This window comes from Anser brachyrhynchus, assembly GCF_964034855.1.
Source record: "Anser brachyrhynchus genome assembly, chromosome: 1".
NCBI classification, from domain to species: Eukaryota; Metazoa; Chordata; class Aves; order Anseriformes; family Anatidae; genus Anser; species Anser brachyrhynchus.
The window spans coordinates 65,867,190-65,887,246 of record NC_137694.1 but is presented as its reverse complement, the minus strand read 5'-3'; the positions used below and the strand labels follow the sequence as shown (position 1 = coordinate 65,887,246).

The 20,057-nt window shown below is 39.9% G+C and overlaps 1 protein-coding gene across 50 annotated transcripts in view; it reads right to left on the bottom strand.

Moving 5' to 3' along the window:
• Nucleotides 1-20,057, bottom strand: part of CACNA1C (calcium voltage-gated channel subunit alpha1 C) — a 494,498-nt gene that overhangs the window by 417,307 nt on the left and 57,134 nt on the right. Inside the window, exon 2 of one of the 50 annotated variants that reach the window (XM_080576040.1) lies at nucleotides 8,353-8,496. The exons of the other annotated variants lie outside the window; for them this stretch is intronic. The gene's annotated coding sequence lies outside the window, so the exon portion shown is untranslated. The remainder of the gene's footprint in view (nucleotides 1-8,352; nucleotides 8,497-20,057) is intronic. 50 annotated transcript variants of the gene reach the window in all.

Here is a 20,057-nt window from a genome sequence, read left to right as displayed (position 1 = left end):
TGGACAATACCCACCACTCTGAAAGAGGTTGGACAGATTTGAACAAAATCTGACAGATTTGAATGGAAGTATTTTGAGAGCCAAGCTCAGCCTTATAAGATAAATATATGCCTAGTAAAACTGATCAGGCGCTTGCAAGGCTTTTCCAGAATCATTTCCCTGTATGATACAATTTGCCATCTTCTGATAAGATGGAGAAAACACAGCAAGAGGAATAGTGTTAATTAAAGGATATGATCTTTCATACTCCAGTACAACCATAGTATTTTTTCCAGGAGTACAAAACAATGTATTTTTTGTTTTCAATTACGACTTCTATTCACATTTAAAAGAGGCAATCTATGCCTAATGATTAATGAATGAACAAGTATGAAATTCACTATAGTATTGCTATAAAAATCAGTAATTTATTCAGCAGAACAATGACCTGAAATAATATTTATTTTCTGTCAGTCACAGAATCACAGAATCACCTAGGTTGGAAGAGACCTCCAAGATCACCTAGTCCAACCTCTGACCTAACCCTAACAAGTCCTCCACTATAACATATCACCAAGCTCTACATCTAAATGTCTTTTGAAGACCTCCAGGGATGGTGACTCAACCACTTCCCTGGACAGCCCATTCCAATGCCTAACAACCCTTTCGGTAAAGAAGTTTTTCCTAATATCCAACCTAAACCTCCCCTGGTGCAACTTTAGCCCATTCCCCACCCCCCCCCCCCCCCCAAAAAAAAAAAAAAAGAAGCACTGACACAACCCCTGAGAATCAGCCAGATTTTTTTATTGCCAGGACATCTTGCAGGTAAGCCTGCAGGATGTCCGTGGTGTTTGGTGGCTCCAAGCTAATGCTTGCGATGGAGCCTGAGCAACCAGTAGGGGGCTCGCTGGGCACTCCTGCGATGCTGTTGGTGCTCTCAGATGGCAGAGCACAAAGACATGCCACAGTAGTCCCAGGTCTGTTCTGGCAGAGGTGGATTCACTTCCATCCGTTCCTCCACAACTGGTGGATCCAGCTCCATGGGCTCCATGGTGTTGGGCAGAAGGCTAAGCCAGTCCTTGTCCGGGACTGCCCAAACGGGATGCTTTCCATCCGGAATGTTCTTAGGCCAGGGTGCCGAACCAGGGGGTCGTCCAGTTCCACACCTCGGTCCCATGCCACTGTCGGCTTGATTTTCATGCATGGGTCCAACATTGCCCTCTGGCTTACGGCCATTACTGGGTCCCACACTGTGCTCTGGGCTATGGGCACGCCTCTGCTCCCCGCGGCTCTCTGCCTGATGCTCCCATCTTTGCCCCACATCACCGTTGCTCCTATGGTAAGGCCCAGGCCCCCTATCACTGGGTGTTTGAGAGTCCGGCGTGTTCCCCGCATCGTTGCGGTGCCAGTGATACCGTCTATATGTGTCTGTGGGCTGGGCACCAGAGGTTCCTTGGGCACTGGTGTCTCTTGTGTCGCTGGTGCTATCCCTCCGCCCACGACACATCTCCTTCTGGTCAGGTGCATTCCTTCTTGGTGCTTCACCAGACTGCATTGCTGTCCTCGCACACCAAGGAGGCCTGCTGCTCGCCTTGCTCTTCTAGTCTCTTTCCTGCCGCACAAGCTGGCAGTCAGAGGGCCTAGATGCTCAGCGAATGGTGGGCCAGCTGCAGGGGTCCTGTTTTATAGGGCCCGCACCAAAGGCAGGGCAGTGGTGGCCACTGTGGCCTCAGCAAGCCTCTGTGATGGAGTGGCCCACGCAGTCAGTATGTTTCATTTGAAAAGTGAGCCTTTAATACACACGGGCTCAAAACCCCGTGGTAGAATGTTCAAACATGAAGTAGGCAGAACCATCACCAGTCTTCCATTACTTACTTCAAAGAAAGCAATCACAGAATCACCTAGGTTGGAAAACACCTTCAAGATTATAAAGTCCAACCATCAACCAGACCCATCAAATCCCATCACTAAACTACATCTGTTAGTGCCATGCCCACATGTCTTTAAATACCTCCAGGCATGAGGACCCCACCACTTCCTTGGGCAGCCCATTCCAATGCCTGCCCGACTATCCACCCTCTCCGTGAAGAAATCCTTCCTAATGTCCAACTTAACCCTCTTGTGGTGCAACCTTAGACAATTTCTTCATATCCTTTTCATTTGACAGACCAACACCCTCACTGCAACCTCCATTCAGGTAGTTGTAGAGAGCAATGAGGTATCCCCTTAGCCTCCTCTTCTCCAGACTGAGCAGCCCCAGTTCCCTCAGCCACTCATTAAATCTTGCTTTCTGGTCCCTTCACCAGCTTCAGTGCCTTTCTCCATGCATGCTTGAGGAACTCAACAACCTTCTTGTAGTGAGGGGTCTGAAACCGAACACAATATTCAAGGTGCATCCTCAGCAGCACTGAGTACAGAGGAACAGTTACTTCACTGGTCCTGCTGGACACTCCATTGATGATGCAGGCCAGGACAATCTTGGCCTTCTTGGCCACCCGGGCATGCTGCTGGCTCACATTCAGCCAGCTGTTGACCAGCACGCCCAGGTCCCCCTCTGCCATTCTTCCCCAGGCCTGTACCACTGCATCAGGTTAGGACGCAAGTACAGAACCCAGCACAGAGCCTCGCTGAAGGTCCTGTTCTCGGATGTGGCCCATTGATCCAGCCGATCCAGATCCCTCTGCAAAGCCTTCCTGCCCTCAAGCAGATCCACACTCTCACCTAACCTGATGTTGTCTGCAAACTTACTGAGGGTGGATTTGATCCCCTCATATGCTGATCATTGAGGAAAATGTTAAACAAAACCAGTTCCATGACTGAGGCCTAGAAAACACCACTGGTGACCAGCCATCTGCTGGCTCGGACTCCATTCACTGTGGCTTTTTGAGCCTGGCCATCCAGCCAGTTCATAGAATCATAGAATATCCTGAGTTGGAAGGGACCCTTAAGGATCATCAAGTCCAACTCTTGATACCGCACAGGTCTACCCAAAAGTTCAGACCATGTGACTAAGTGCACAGTCCAATCTCTTCTTAAATTCAGACAGGCTCGGTGCAGTGACCACTTCCCTGGGGAGCCTGTTCCAGTGTGCAACCACCCTCTCTGTGAAGAACCCCCTCCTGATGTCAAGCCTAAATTTCCCCTGCCTCAGCTTAACCCCGTTCCCGCGGGTCCTGTCACTGGTGTTAATGGAGAAAAGGTCTCCTGCCTCTCGACACCCCCTTACGAGGAAGTTGTAGACTGTGATGAGGTCTCCCCTCAGCCTCCTCTTCTCCAGGCTGAACAGGCCCAGTGACCTCAGCCGTTCCTCGTACGTCTTCCCCTCCAGGCCTTTCACCATCTTCGTAGCCCTCCTCTGTACACTCTCCAACAGTTTCATGTCCTTTTTATACTGTGGTGCCCAGAACTGCACACAGTACTCGAGGTGAGGCCGCACCAGCGCAGAGTAGAGTTCTTCACACAGTGAACCGTACTCCTGTCCAAGGCATAAGCTGCCAGTTTCTCTAGCAGAATACTGTTGGGAAGGTGTCAAACACTTTACTAAAATCCAGGTAAATAGCATTCTTACCTACTAAGCAAGTCACCTTGAGATCAGGTCACTCAGGCAGGACTTGGCTTTCATAAACCCATGCTTCTGGTCACTCAATTGTCTCGTACGTGCCATGTGACAACAGAAGCCTCTAAAGACTATTTTTCTTTTTGAAAATGCTATGTTTTTCAGTGAACATAATTCAGATTGTTTTTGTTTGTTTGTTTGCTTGCTTTTGTGGTTTTTTGTTTCTTTTTTTTTTAATGAGACATGATCCTGTACTTGTTGTAAAAGTAATTTATTTATTTTTTACTGACAAATATTTTTGTTTTGCTTGTTTGTTTTAACAGCTCAGTCTACTATAACAAATGATAGAATCCCCCTTATCCCCCCTTCTAACTACCAGGGCGATAACAAGCTATCATCTAAGATTTCACCAGTCAAGTGCCCCTTCCTTTAATTCTCTAGTTTTATCTTTCTGTTCTGAAAGAAAACCAAAGCAACAGTCTCTTTTTCCTCCTTTACTGAAGAGGCACCTTGTCAAATTTTACTCAGAATAATCTAGAAAACCACAAGTTTGAAAACTTTTAGCACTCACAAAAATCCATCTAGCTTCTTCTTTGCTCTTCTGTGACTATGGATTCAAAGAGCATGGAAAGACTCAGAAGCTAGGTCCCTTTTTTAGGAGGAGGAAGAGGAAAAAAAGCAAGGAGCCTACTAAATGTTAAGCTACTTTCTTCTACCCCAAGGCAAGTGTCTAATATGAAGTCTGATAATTGACACAGATATCAAGAGAGACAGAGAAGTCCAATTCAACTGGTTAAAAAATTCAAATTGGAGATAATTTTATTGGTGGGGAAGATCAATTTCCTTTGAAGGACTTCCATTTTCTTGTATCTTTTAAGCTATAGTATACAAAATGCAAAGAAACCCACAAATAATCCTTTTTGGTTTCCTGATGCACACTTCTGGTGGAACCTAGATTAAGTTCTCAGAAATCAAGCCAGGGAACATTTTCTTTTCCTTCAACCATAGCTCATTCATGAAACTAAAAAATAGCAATGGAAGACCAGTGATGTAAAGATCATTTTTTTTCTTTTAAACTAGTAACGGTTTTGTATTCATCTCAAACAAGTCTGAGCGAACCAATTAGCTACGTATTTGAAGGAATGGCGAGCAAGAACTTTTACACAAAACCGGAGTTCTGCTGTGATAATGCAATCTCTCACAGAATGCAAAACACAAAGGCATTTCTAACACTAGATGGAATATAAATTAAAAGCCATGTTCTTCACTTGTAGCAGTTATATAGTACCTATCAGGACAAAACCTGTGCTATAACATGCATACAATGTCATGGTAAATTTCTTGGAACAACATACTGTTTAGACAAACTTTAGGCACAGTTCCTCAAATAGGGACATCAGAGCAAGCTTTCTTGCATAAATGCCTCTTTTTGCACCATTCATCCAAACTAAAGCTACCACCATGAAAGATGTTGAGATCAAGTACATCTTCAGTAAAAATTTCCTTGACATCAGTAAAATTCCTCTGGAGATTAACTGTAACTCAGTAGAGTGGATTCTTCTGACAAACTTGTCAGCTTAACTGCTCATCATTTTCTTATTGGTGAGTAATGATTACTCTTCACTTAGCAAGTAATCTAAATATAACTGTTTTAAAAAGCAAGAAGGTTCTTATAGGTTTAAAATAGCCTTTACTGTATTAGATGGCATCCAAATTCTTTGTCTGAGAACACACAGTGGGATAGCAATCAATACAGAAAACTGTTAATGTGATTTGCCTCGCCCACCCAAACCATCGGAAAAAAGTGATCTTGTCTAAGCTCCCTCTGGGGTCAGTGCAGAGGACCATTCCTTCCACTCTTAAGACTCTGAAATATAAGTGAAACCAGCCTCTGGAAGTACCAATCTTTTCACGTTGTACACAACTAATTGAAAATATAATTTTAATTGCACATCAAATTTAAGTGGATTAAATGAGATGAAATGACTCCCACATGTGTGGGGAGTTACACGCATGCACATGTGCTTGTGCATAAGGTACAGAGGAACTCTATTGTTGCTTTTCTGCAAAAGAGTATGCTGTTGTTTTTATTATGGCCCAAAACATGTAACATGGTCTGGAAAACACAAATGTGTAACATCTAAATAATTCAAAGCCTGCTGTTTCAATGATTGTTTATCCTAGAAAAATCAATCTTAGTTCTTTATAAACTGATACCATTCTCAGTCCCAAAATAGCAGTCTCTTCCCAGTTGCATCAGGTGGATGACTGCTAAAAAATACACATATAATCACAAAAAATAGGCCTATATAGAGATGTCTAAGCTATGAAGTACGAATTTCAATAAAGACAAAAAAAAAAAAAAAAGAAAAACACTTTCGCATACAGAACTAAATGGAGATCAGCCCTGATAAACCATACACAGTGCAAATTCTTCTGGCTTTTCAGGTTGAGATTTTTGCTTCCTCTTGTTGTTTATGGGGTTAGTATTCACATGTGTAAAACCAGACAGCAGTCAAAGCTTGATGGAATGGACTTAGCAAGTATGTAAAAAGAAGAGCACACATCTGACCTTCCTTTACATGGTATAGGTACTCCCTGCCAGCCTTCTCTCCCAGTGGTAAAACCCACATTAGGAAGCCATTAATCCACACTATCATACAACAACTTAGGCTAAAAGGGACCTCAGAAGGCCATCTGGTCCACGCCCTGCCTCCTTTTTTGCCCCCCTCATTTGAAGTGGGCAGATTTCATCAACCCCTGTGGCTACCCATGACCTTATTTTGCACTAGTACAGTCTCTGAGTCTGTGGGACAGGTTGCAAGGGCTGAGAACACAGCAACCACCCGAATCAAAGGTACATGAATGAGCAAAGATTCATAATACAAATGATACAGATGAAGGACTCATAATATGAATTATCATAAGATAATATGGTGCATAAGATTGTGTCAAAGTATTTTTCTCCCAAAACAGATAGGATCAATCGTTCTTGTATTCCTGTTTAATCCAGCCACCTAGTTTTCAAATTCACTTTCTATTCAGTGCCATATGTGTTGTCCTCTCAGAGGATATGGCTACCTTCTCATTCTACCCACACTTCCCCACAAAACATACATAGTTTTAACATCTCTTACTCTTCTGGGAGATACTGAATCAGATAGCTTTCTCCATAAAGCTGATGACATTAATTTGAAAGGAGGGATCCTAAGCACCATTAACTTCTTAGGCAAAATCAACGTTCAGACACAATCCTCTTGGGTAAAGTAAGTTTGGTCTAAGTTTTGAGAAGTGACTGCTGATTTTAGAAGTCTCAGGCGTTGGGCATAAAACTTAAGAGAATAAAATGCATCTAATTTTCATATGTACCTACAACACTGTACTTTGTGAAAAACACATCTGTAAATTATATCATTAGCACCCACACAAAACAGAGTTCCCTAAAAACTATTTGTTGCTCTTCAGAAAGACAAAGCTTAGAATTTATTTTAAGCTTCATTTACCTAATTTTAGACTATGTACGCAATATCCTAGTAAATTAAAGATGCACTCACTTCTTGAAATGCAGTCAGTTACAAAGGAAAATATGTTAAAAGATATTTCAAGTGTCAAAACTGACTTTGATTTCATCTATTAATCTTAGCATTCTAACAATCACATTTTTCTATTTTTAAAATGTGCTTTTTCCTTGCTGCTTGGAGTAAGACCAAACACCAGAAAAAAAAAGCAACAGTAGAGGAAAGTTCTGAAACCAACCATACAAAACGTTCTACCAAATCCACAATATTAAGCAAGTGAAAATAGACACTTTTTCCCCCTAATTCCAGCACTCCAACTTATGTAACCTTATTTTTGAATAATTTTTACAAAACGAGCGTTTCAACAGGAGGGCTCTTTTTATATTGGCAGCACTAAGGTGCTAGAAAGAGATCATGAAAAAAAAAAAGACAAAATGTGAACTGAAGGAAAAAATGCTGCCTCTGTCACATCATTCTATTTCCTTTCTTCCACTGCATCTCAAGAGGATGCTCCATGTGCAATGGACTCTGCAAAGCAAGAAAAAAAAAAAAAAAACCTTTCGCTTGGGAGCCTACATTACAACAAATCTACAGAAAATTACTAACTGCACAATTACAAAACACGATATGCAACAAAGCAAAACAATGTCTTGTTTCAACTTCAGGGTGACAGTGAAAGGCAATTTGAAAAAACACACTTTTATTCAAAGTAGGAGTTTGTGATCTAGAGGCATTTCAGCATTAACAGATTTATAGCCACATTTTTATAGTCACTTAGAAAATAATTTTATTGAATTGTTTGGGTATCTAAAGCAGTATTTTCCATCTCTAACATACAAACGTTCCTCTACCATTCTTTTTTATTTACCGGTATCCTCTCAGAGAATGTTCCAAGTCTGAATACTAAGCATGTGCAATATCCAGATGCAAAAACAAGCACTCGACTTGCTCGGCTATTCAAGAGCATTCCCAGGCTAAATAAGGCACTAAAAGGCAGTTGCAACTGCAGAGAGGAGAAAAAAAAAAAAAAAAAAAAAAAGGAAAATCGGCAAGACTCTTTATATGCATCTTTATGAGAAAAAAACAGCATCTGACTTGCATCTTATGTTTCACATTAAGATGCAGCACTGAAATAATTCTTATGTCACTGGCTGTCTATACAAACATTGTTAACCAGCTTCTCTTTGACCTTGCCTCCAGTAGATGCAGACAAATGTTTGAGACTGGCTTCATAGATTCTTTCTAAAAATAAGAAATCCCACTTACATAAAAGCAGATCATTATTAAATTTACACGTACCAGACCAAAGGTGGCAAGAGCAGATGTACACCGAGTTGGTAGAACCCTCGTTTAGAAGTCAGTGGGCAATATTTCTGCACTGCCACGGAGGTAGGGCTGCAATCACTGCTCCAGCTCCCTCTTTCTGACAGTTCTCAGATCATGCTGAAGGAGAAGAAAGCTAAAGCTTTTGCATCCCTTTCTTGGGGCGCTCTGCATTTCATAGGAACAACATCACAAAAAAGGCAAGAAATTTCACACAAGCCATTCACTCTGATAATATCTGAACACTGGTTATGAGATTGTTCAGTTTTACCACTCATTAGTAAACAAAAAAAAACACATCCAGCCTGTTTACCAAGGAATAGGCATCTCTCATAACCTCTGGAATTTGGCATCAGTATCGTGCCCTCCCTGTTCGGAGGCAGAGCTTGCATGCGAGTTCTTTCTCCTCTTTCCTTCGCAAAGCTCCTCTTTCACGACTGCTTTGGCCTGAGAGGAGGTTTGTTGGCTCTAAGTGATGATGAGAGAGAGCCAACACACAGACAACATGGACTCCAGTGAGTTTCAACCTACCCAAGAGCCTAAAAGTCCAGGTAATGGGACTGTACAGACAGAGCCAGAGCATTACTGTGGAACACAGCAGTACAGCCTCCAGTTCTGGAATCCATGCCTCAAACAAAAGAATACAATAGTTTAAAGAACTCAGAAAAAAAGACATACAAGAATGTTTAGACTGGGACAATATCTTACAATGAGAGATTAAAGACATATGAGTCATTGAGTCTTATATAAGAGATGATTTTAAAAATTGATCATAATTTCCCAGCATGAGCACATGAAAGATTTTTGACACCAGACAACCTTTGCACCTAACAGGGGAAAAAAAAAAAACAACTACTTATAGATTAAATATTTGATAGCTGTAACTAAGCAAACTCAGGTGTCTAATAAGGTATATTTTGCTAATGAGGAACCTAACACCGGAAAACTGGGTAATGTCGGGGGTCACATACACTTTGTCTCCCACGCCAGACTTGGGTATTTTTCCAACACCCACACTGATGCTTAAACAGGAGGATTTAGAAACCACTGGGTGAGATTCTTTAGTTTGGCAGATGTCCCGTCTGCCCCTAAAACCCACTACCTACAGACAGCCCAAGGGCAGTAGGAAACGCAAGACTATTATGATGATATTTAAAATACATCACTTGGACATTTTTCTGTAAAATGATGTCTTGTGCAACATATTGAGACCTGTAGTGGGATAAATTCAACATTTTCACACATAGACTGGGGATCCCCATTGTTGTCCTTATTTCAAGTTATTTTCAGCACAATGGCTTAATCAGAAAACTAGTGTTACAAAAACAGTTATGATATTTTAAGCAAATTGCTCCCACTTAAATCTATGCATTTCCTGAGACATTCTCTTGTCTCAAGTTTTGAGTCATTGTATCATTACCAAGCACTGGCAGTAAAAGAGCATTCAAAAGCAAATGGTGAAATGATGACAGAAAACATCATAGACAATCCTGTGCAAAATTACAGAATAGCTTCCCATAGAGGCACAGCATATGTTTGTGATTTCTATAGAAAGTCCAAACTGGAAGCCACTGACAGGAAATACTACATTTTTTGCTTGTTACTGTTTGTGGAAAAAACTCCCCTCGCTTCTCATTTTCAAAATTCAGATTTCAAACCTGAACTAAAAAAAGGTAATTGTTTTATGAGCACCTCACAAGAAAGAGCTTATTTGAAGAAAGGCAAGCATCACGTTGAACTGGTCTACTACACCGCAGTTGACAAGTTCTGTGAGCAGAATTTCCTGCTGATGCCCTTCAGGAAGTCATACCTGTTGCCTCACATGTCGTTGTTGTCACAGCACACCCCTTCTCCCAGGACAGGGCAGGTATTCCATCACTACACAGCCCGCGCAAAGGGTAATGCAATAAAAGTCAACATTCTGGGAAAGAGGCTCTGAAGAGGTAATAAGATGATACATAAAAGACTTGATATCCCTGCTTGTGGCAATGAGGGGGCACAAAATTTCAAGAAGTTGCGTATTCTTTGAGATAATAAAGTATTACATAAAAAAAAGGGAAAAAAAAAAGCATGTGTACCACCTTTCAGGAGGGGTGATGGAGAAAAGCTCACGCTGCCAAGACAGGTTAACCTTTTCTCCTTATGTCACCAGAACAACGTCCTTTCCCATTCCTCCTCTGGATGCATGCTAGAGGGATGAGGGCTTTCCCCCTTATTTGGGTCAGAGACCTGGCACACTGTGCCTGTTACTCCAGGCAGAAACATGTTTGCTAGCATTAAGCCCAAATGAATTTTGTACCACAATTTATCTTCTCTTTACTGTATAAGTTTGCAAAGGCTCAAAAAGGGCACTTTCAGAACTGGGCATGCTCTATTTGTTCACCTAAAAGCACAAAGCACACAAACCGAAGAGTTAAACTCTCTCTACATGACTGTTACCTAACTGCTAATCTTTCCTTGTAAATTTTGTACATTCCAGTCAGCCCAGTTAACCACACTTGCTAGCTAGAAGAAGCAGATTGAACTGATTACAGCACTATTTCTCTGATGTTGTGTCTTCTGGCATGCTTGTCATCCTTCACTGACACTGCCTGGAAAGTCCCGTCTCCTTCCTGAGGCTACCTATTTGTGCTCACAATACTCTCCACTCCTACACAGTCTAGGGAGAAGCTGGTTGTTCTCACCCCAGATGGAGACAGAGATACTCCTCAAAAAACAGTTTCCCTGGATTTCTATGAGGAATCTTTCCTGAGTTATTGTTTTTCTCATCATCCGTTGCTTTAACCATCTATTTTATATAATGGCATGCATTCATGCAGGAAATATGCGTTTAATGTATTTGCACTCACACAGGTCACCAGAGGGACAGGTGACATCAAAACAAACTGGAGGCACATAACTCTTTTCTCCACACTATACTTTTGTTGTTGACTGTCAAAATTAGAAATCAACACACACGCAGAAAGTGGAGTTCATTTCACTAGGTCTAGCAATCCAAAATCTAGCATTTATTCTAGCAGCCATAAAATCTCTCTATATACAGTCAAGGGTCCCCAAGAAAGCAATCCACCCCAACGATCTTAGACATCTATAAGGTTCTGTGGCCCTGACTGCCTTCCTCTCCACTGACTACTCTTGGACTCTAGACAATTAGGTCCAACTAGAAAATTTAAACACCTACAGAGAAATAAGATGAGACCTATGCCAAATTATCAGTTTTACTACATGAAGAATAACAATCTGAAAATGCATCTCTAAAAGCCTTTAGTCTACACCTTTGGAGTCCCTGGAGTGAAGGCCTTCCCACTGTAAGATGACCTGGATCACAGGGACCACAGCTCATTTCTCTCTTCTTTCAAATCATTTGATTTCTTTCCAGAACATTCATAACAGCTAGATCCCTTCCAAACACAATCACTTATTCTGGTCCACTGAGCAAATTATACTTCTGCTTATATATACACATATGTATGCAAAGTGCAACCACAGACGACTCCACAATGTTCTAATGGTTCCAGAGCAGAGATTTTTTTCCAGCTGTTTGAAAACAAAAACACAAGTGTCCCATCGCACATGATGTAAAGATGGCAGATAAAACCAGAAATGCAAGATTGCTATTCAAGCCCCAGTGGTGCCTACTGATAAACACATGTACTGCTGGGAAGGAAAAGAGAGGCATAGTTCACCTCAGCCATTAGCACTAAGCCTTCTGTGTGCGCACCATATTCTACCATGTGGAGTCTCCGGAGAGAGACCAGAGAGCAGTTCCCTCTTCTGACAGATTCACACGTGATCATGGTGACATCTACGCTTGAGAGAAGCACACTTGATCTCTGCAGCTTGCATCCCTCTGTGACACCACACACGCTGATGATAGAGTATCCAGTTCAAAACTCACACTGACATCTCTGCACTAACTCCTCATAAATCCAAGGCTCCCTGACCATGTATTCCAGTCCTGCCTATTTGTTTCCATTTACCGCAGATACAGGTTTCCTTCCATGACCATTGTGTCTCTTAACTATAAAGGTGCATTAGCAGGAAAAGATCATAAGTACACAGACAAGAATCTTTTATATATATATAAATATATATATATATATAAATATGCAAGACTCACTTCCCAAAGTTCAGACTACCCGGAATGCTTGGCATTAGGCTGCAGGAAAATGACTATGTCATGGCCTAGGTCCTGGCCTGAGGCTAAGGTAACTGAACAAGACAGGGAAAACTACTGGATACAACAGAAGAAACTTCTGGACATGACAAATATCTGAGTGAGAAGTGGACAAAGTTTCCAGTGATATTGCAAGGAACGGCCAAATTTTCCACACACAAGTAAGGGGGAATGGAGTCAGAGATGACCAAATTTCATGTTTAGTCAAAGGAAAGTACTGGAGAGCTTCTGAGTAGTACTGAAAGGCCAACAGTGTCTCGGTAAATGTGTCGGTAATGCTGTATCAGGCCAGGGTTACTGGGTACCAGTATAAGACATACCAAACTTGGTTATGGATGTAGAAAAGCTGGGACCAATGGGGACAAAAAGTAACTGGGCATGGGGGTGGTTCATTCTGGAGAATACTGAGCAGAGAAGAGAGTTACTAAGGCAGAGAAAAGGAGAGTCATCAGAACTGAAAAGGGATAATGCAAGTCATGGGGCACCCATTGGGAGCCCTGTACTTGACCACCCCAGCTGGAGGCGTGCAACAAACCAACAGGCATACTGTTGTTCTGACCACAGCACGAGATTCAGACCTGCTTGTGCAGCCAGGAGGACCGGAGCACAGGGTGCTCCCCGTGGTCTGCACCCAGGCAGATGGATCGAGCATCCTGCTGTCACCATGCCCATGCCTGCTCAAGGCTTGATAATAGCTGTAACACCACACTGTTTCATATCATCCATTTCATTAAAATTAAATGCCATATTCATTTCTTCACCTGCGACTCCCAAAGTAATATCTTCACATAAGCACCTACTCACAACATAGCTTATAAAGAAAAAGAAAATAAGTTTTCCAAGCCTATTGGCCTGGTAGGTGTGGAAGAGTAATAGAGTGTTTAAAATACAGATGTTCATGCTACAGGGATCAGAACCATGTAAATATATAAGGACACAGATAAATAACTTCAAAGCAAACATTTCTTCGCCAGTCTTCCAAAAGGAAAGAAATACAGCCTTTGTGGAAAAATGATAGACTTTCTGGAAGTCTGCAAACAAACATAAAACTAAATTAAAATACAATCTGATCCTCTAAGTGTACATACTCCAGTCTTTACATTAATCTCCCAAATAGCACCTGACAATCTGTCAAATCTTTCTGTTTGGTCTTTTGTAGCTGTGGAATCAGGCCTAGATAGTTTCTATCACTGTTATTAAAACGACTAGCTACACAAACTAGAGGTTTAGATCCCAAGATGACAAGTGGGGCTTTCCATCTTCTACAGTAATTTTGTCTTTAAAGTATTTTAAACTTGTATTTCAACACTGACATAGGACGATGAGTAATAAAATTCACCAATATATTAAGCCATCTGTGTGAGCTTACATCACACTCCTTCTGAAGTATGAAAACACCGATATGTGCTATAAGTTTCCTGCCCTCTGATGTTTGTAGAATGGGCTCCACATAGGATTTCCCCAGACATATTTGGATGCATCCACTGACCCCACAGCATTCATGCCAAAATGCTTAGCAACTTTTAGTCAAACCCACCTCTGTATTCCATACACTAACATTCTCCATGATAAGCCCCCTTAAAGCACAGCAGACAAAACCTCAAAAATGCATACCCCAAAATAAAAACACAAAGAGTTTCTGGTGAAATATGAGCAAAATCAAGGCAAAGCAAGGATGACTGAAGTTCTCAACAAGAACACTAAGTACTAGGGGAGAAAAAAAGGTAGAAAACTGGGCCCAACTGTACTATCAAATCTGAAGGAAAACTTTGCACTTATTTCAATACAAGCTTTGCATTAAGTTAGCAGGATATATATATTCCAGTCAAATATTTATTAAAATACTCTAAGTTGTGTAACTCACATTGCAAATCGAAAGCCCTTAGGATGTCTAAGCACAGTCTTTCATTAGAAATGGTGGACATTGCATTATCACTGTTAGAAGGGTTTTGAAGTATGGTGTTGAACATCTCATATTCTAAAATCTGATCCTTTTTAAAGTGATTCCGGTCTGATCACATGCTAAGACACTTCCCTAGACATGCTGCCAAGCACCTGTAGAGCTCGATACTTAACTCTTCTGATAACCAATTTTTCTTGTTTTGTTTTAAAACATTTAAATAGTTGGGTTTTTTTGGAACTGCCAGTAGCAAGTACCTCTAATTATTTTCTGACTGACTTCCTGGTATGCATAACAGCTTTTATCACTGCATATGAGTTAGGACACAAGTTTCCATCTCTTATTTTCTTCCTTGACACCCTTTGCCTTAAAGCAGATAAAAGCCTTCAAGTCTTGTTCATCTTATTCTTTCACTCTCCACTTTTATTTCTGACTTTTGCTATAATGGCCACATCAACTAGAAATACTCTCTTTATTCCTGTCACAATGATGTCATTTCATTTGCTTTCAAATACAAAATTAAAATCAAACTTACTCTTTTGGTCTCAATACAAATCCAAAAACCAGACTGAGGGTTAAGATTCAACATAGTTCCTCCTGAACTTTCCACGAACTTGGCATTCTCCCATATGCAATTTAAGCTCTATTCCATTTAACAGATAACCATCAATTCTCTTCAAAGAAGACCACAGAGAAATGTGTACGAGAGCTCAGAAGACAGCGTGCTGCCCTGTGCGGTACTAGGACATCCCAAACACCTACTAACACTAACGCTGCACAATCACAGGATTTGTGCAATTGAGTCAAAGCCAGTGAGATCCTATCTGACAGACAAAAGACCTTAGAGTTATATCACTCAAGCCACTCACCAATTCATGAACTCAGTTTCAACTCCACCTGCAGCAAAATCATGTTATGAGCATGAATCTCAGGTTTTTCACTTAAATTTTTAATCAATGTGAAAGTGATATAAGTGTCACATAATTTACTTGTACCTGTTGCTCCCAAATAGTCATACAACAGTTCCACTCAAATCACAATTAAAACCGATTAATTTTAATTTTCAATGAACAAATGTATTTTACTTCTCTGAAGACACCAACTCAAATGTAAATTACAACTGAAAACACTCTGTTCACCTACACAATTCAAAGATCAGCAGTAATAGGCAATTTAAATATCAAATAGGAATAGCAACACACAGGTGAAGTTTTCTTCTCTACACACAAGTCTGTTTGTTCACCAATCAGGAAAATAATGAATGTTATGGATTTCCTCTGCTTCCTTAATAGCAGTTGGGTTTATCTAGCTTAATTTGCTAACTTTGCTGTCAACGTGTTAAATTCATCCCAAGGAAATCAGATCGTTTAAGAATTAACTAAATCCAAACTTCTAATATTTACATGCAGTGCCTGCACAGAAACTGTGGTCTTTTGTAAACTATATGAAAACTACAACATAGAAATCACAGTAAAGTTTGAGATTGCATGTCAGGAAGCTAAAAGTTAAGACTGTTATTTGACGATCTGTATCAAAGTTCAACATACTATGCAGTATATTTAAGTGCAACCTTTTTTCCCCCCACCCCAACATCTTCAACAAACATCATTCTCCATTCCTGAATTCACCCAGATTCCACTGCCTCTCACACAGTCCATTGTAGTGTTTCTGCATCTAAAATTCATGAAATCTACTGCTAACACCTATATTATTTAAGACAAGTTTCAATTTCAGAATAACTATTGTTGTCAATAATGCATGAAACGGAATATAGCTGGTACCTAACAGAGTTGGACTGACTTGCAAGAAAAGAGGCACAGGTAGTCTTTTTGTATATTTAAAATCTTAGTTCATCTGAAAAAAGTGTTAGAGAAACATCTGATGTATCAAAAATACGTATTAAATTTAAAAAGTGGAGGAATCCTAAGAAGTGTTACATCCATGCAGATATATTGAACAATACAAGTCTTTTTTCCCTTATTTGGAATAAAGGATCTGAAATCTGATCACTAACATGAATCCATTCCTACAATGCCTGTAGGAAAAAATGTTGAGTTAATTACTCAATTAGAGCATATTTACTTTGTAATTATAATGTCATGTTCAGTCATATTTAATTGTTTTTTTCCAAAATACCCAAAGGCAACCATCCACATCATGGGCTGAAAACCTGAAAATTTTAAGATAAATAACAATGACATCTAGAGAAGATATTTTAAACATATGATAAAGCATCCTTTAAGGTTGGATGGAACTCAGATAATAATTTCCTTAAAACAATTAACTCTAAGATTTATGTACAAGATGCAAAGAAAATTCCCATAGGGTTAGACAGGTTTTTAGTCTCATTTCTGGGTCTGGTTTGAAAGTCGTTAAGTCTCCAGTCACCCTTAAGAATGACTTTATTTTAATCTCGTCTTCCACCAAAGTGGCAGAATTTCCCACTCTCATAGCTATGCTGGCTAAGCATGTCAGCGCGCAGTTCAGAAGACTGATGAATCCTATGGATTTCTGTTTTTCCTTACAGGTGCGAGGATGAAAAACTTTTATTCCCCCTCACCATGTTCAGTCAGCCACTGAGATTTAGAATGTAATATCTGGGACTAAACACACACAGAGGGAAAATTGCTGAAGTCATCTACCAATATTTGACAAATACATAATCTTTGAATCCTGTGTAAGCTTCTAACATCTCCTAGAACATCCATGAACAGTTATCTCAATTTCCTTTAGTCAGCAGGAAAAAAAAGGAGCCTAAATAGAAGTTAGGACTGCCTTTTTTTCTTTAAATCCAAGCCCTACAGTCATCACTTCCACAGTGATTTTATGTGTTGGTGTACATATATATACCCCAAGAGTACGTAGTTAGATTCAGCTGCATGTTTGTAAGTTATAGCAGGATTCATCTATTGACTGGATGCATTAACAAGTATTGGAACATTAAAGTGAACTATTTATAGATTTCTACTGCCTCATCAGTATGTGTGTGCTGGTCACAGTCTATCCACAGTTCCGCATTCATGCCAGTGCAGGAAAACAACCCACTTACAAATTCAGTGATCAAAACTCCAGGCTTGTCTCACGTGATCTGTAAACTCTAATAACGTAAGACTTCTGCCCCAAAAACAGCAACAAAAAACAGCCCACAATCTACTCTGAATTTGGTGTGAGACATTGAAGCAAGAGCCCCTCAAGTCCCCCATTTCAACACAAAAACATGGTTACAGTTTAACTATTGGCTTATATAAGTAAGTTAGCTCTCAATCTTAAAATATAAAGTTTAAATATACAGACTTAATCTTTACTTTATTTATTTTTTAAACCATAAGTGCAGCTAAATACTGGAATGTGCTGCCCAGAGCATTTGTAGAAGCTCTGAGATGTCCAAGACTTGGCTGGATGTGGCCCGGAGCAACCTCATATAATTACACCTGTTTTGAGCAGGGGATTGAACTAGCTGGCCTCTGGAGATCCCTTTCATCCTACATTATGATTTTACTTCATTCCCCAATCTTTAGAAATGCAATTTTTTGCAGTGAAATATATAACAGTTAGGGAAGTGTCTCAAAACTATCCTTTATGGGAAAGGCAACTGGAAAGGAGTTTTACAGAGCAGATTGGTTTCAAATCCATTACCAGCAGCTTCCCCTAAATCTAAGCTTCTCTTGAGGAAGAACCATGCTAATAATCTCTTAATTGTAGATCACAATAATTCATCTTTATATCTGGACAAGTGCTGATATGACAAAAACAAGACAAAAATTTGATTCTACCAAGTCTTCTGCTACCTTTTACCTTACATATTTTTTCTTCATGTTTTCCCCACCACCACTACCACCAGAGCATCAAATTCAACAATCCAAACAGTACAATCTATTAATTGTGTATTTAGCTATCTGGGAGAAACTCGGCTAGGTCTTCTGTTCTGGAAATCTCTATACATAGCACAGAGACAACTGCACTCTTCTAGGTGAAAGAGAGCTACCATGATCCCCCTCAAGTTCTTAACAAGGTTTACATTGCTATCACTGGTTTCTGTCAGTTCCCATAGAAGGGCATGACATTTCAAGGATTCTTCTGGACAAAGATTCATATATACCATTGACCTCACCATCATTTATTCCATTAAAGCCTTACAAGATAGGTCACAATTGGTACTCTTACAACCATAAGACATAGTATTTCAGAGCTCCCAGCAGGACCACTTTACCACCTAAAACTCTTGCTGACAGCTGCAAAACACCTGTTCTCAGGCACAAGCACCGTATGCTCATCACACATGTCCTCTGCACAGAAGGCTGACTGTCTCTTCCTCTTCCATAAAAAAACAAGCAAAAAACAAAAGCCAACATACAGAAGGAAGGGGAAGAAATCCTCACGTAGAATAAGCATGCAATGTTTCATTTACTCAAATACTTTCAAAATGATCTAAAAATGATAAGTACTCTATTTTTTCAACTTCCATTTGCAAAAGTCACAACAGGAAAAAAAACAATTTTATGTTAGGTAGTAGATAAACTTTGTTGAAAGGAAAACAATTTGGGGTAATCAACATGTCTGCATGCTCAAAATTGTCCTTTCTTACAGTTAAGAAGTTTTCTTACAGTTAACTGAAACAATAATAAACATTTTAATTAAACTCTCTCTCAAATTCATCTTATTTCCAATATATAAATAAAAAATACAGTGTTTCAGAGAAATGAAAATATACTGAGTTGGTCTACGGGCTTTAAAAAGATAGGCATTTGAATGATTTGATGACATTATGTTTTGTAAAGCATATATCTGCCATCGGTAAAAGCTTTTTTCCAGTGTTGATCTGATTTGTTGTTTTCAATAATTTAAGAGAGACTTTTACTGCACATAGTCACATCTGTTAATGTTGGTTGATAGTCAGTAAATTCAGAGGAATCACTTGCACAGAGGAGGTCTTGAGTTTGCTATTCCTGAACTTCAGGGAGTGTGTCCTTTGAGTTAATTCCCAAAAGGGGTTAAGCGACACAGTTTGTAACAAATCAAATGGCAAATTGATATTCTCAACTGGCCTGTACAAATGATGACAAGTTGCACACATACACGCCCACAAGAAGTAAATGTAAGAGCAATTACCATTCAGATGAATACTATTTTAAGTATGTATGCAGACTCATGTTCAATAAAATTGAAAGAAAATAAGAGAAAACCTAAACACAGACAGGCAAAAGAAAAAAAGAATAAACATAGACAAGCAAAAAAAAAATAGATATCAATAGATATCAAATAATTCAAAGTAGGTATCTTGGTAGAATAAATTAATTCCACACAGCAAGAGTGCGTCACATCTGCTGACAAGAATTATAAAGAGGTAACCCCCAAAACATATTAGATTGCAGAGCAGATATGCAACCAAGAGGGTGTTCACAATGGTGAACAGGATACAGAGAGCTCCAGTGAGATCTTTACAAGCAGGTGCTTGTGATGGGAGAAACTCACAAACTTCAGGAAGAACCAGTCAAAAGCATTGCTTTTGACCCAAATCAGCCCCCATGACCTATGACCATTTAAAAGAAAATCTTTCAAAAGTATATACTTCAAATACCATGTTTCTAACAAGTACTTGTACTT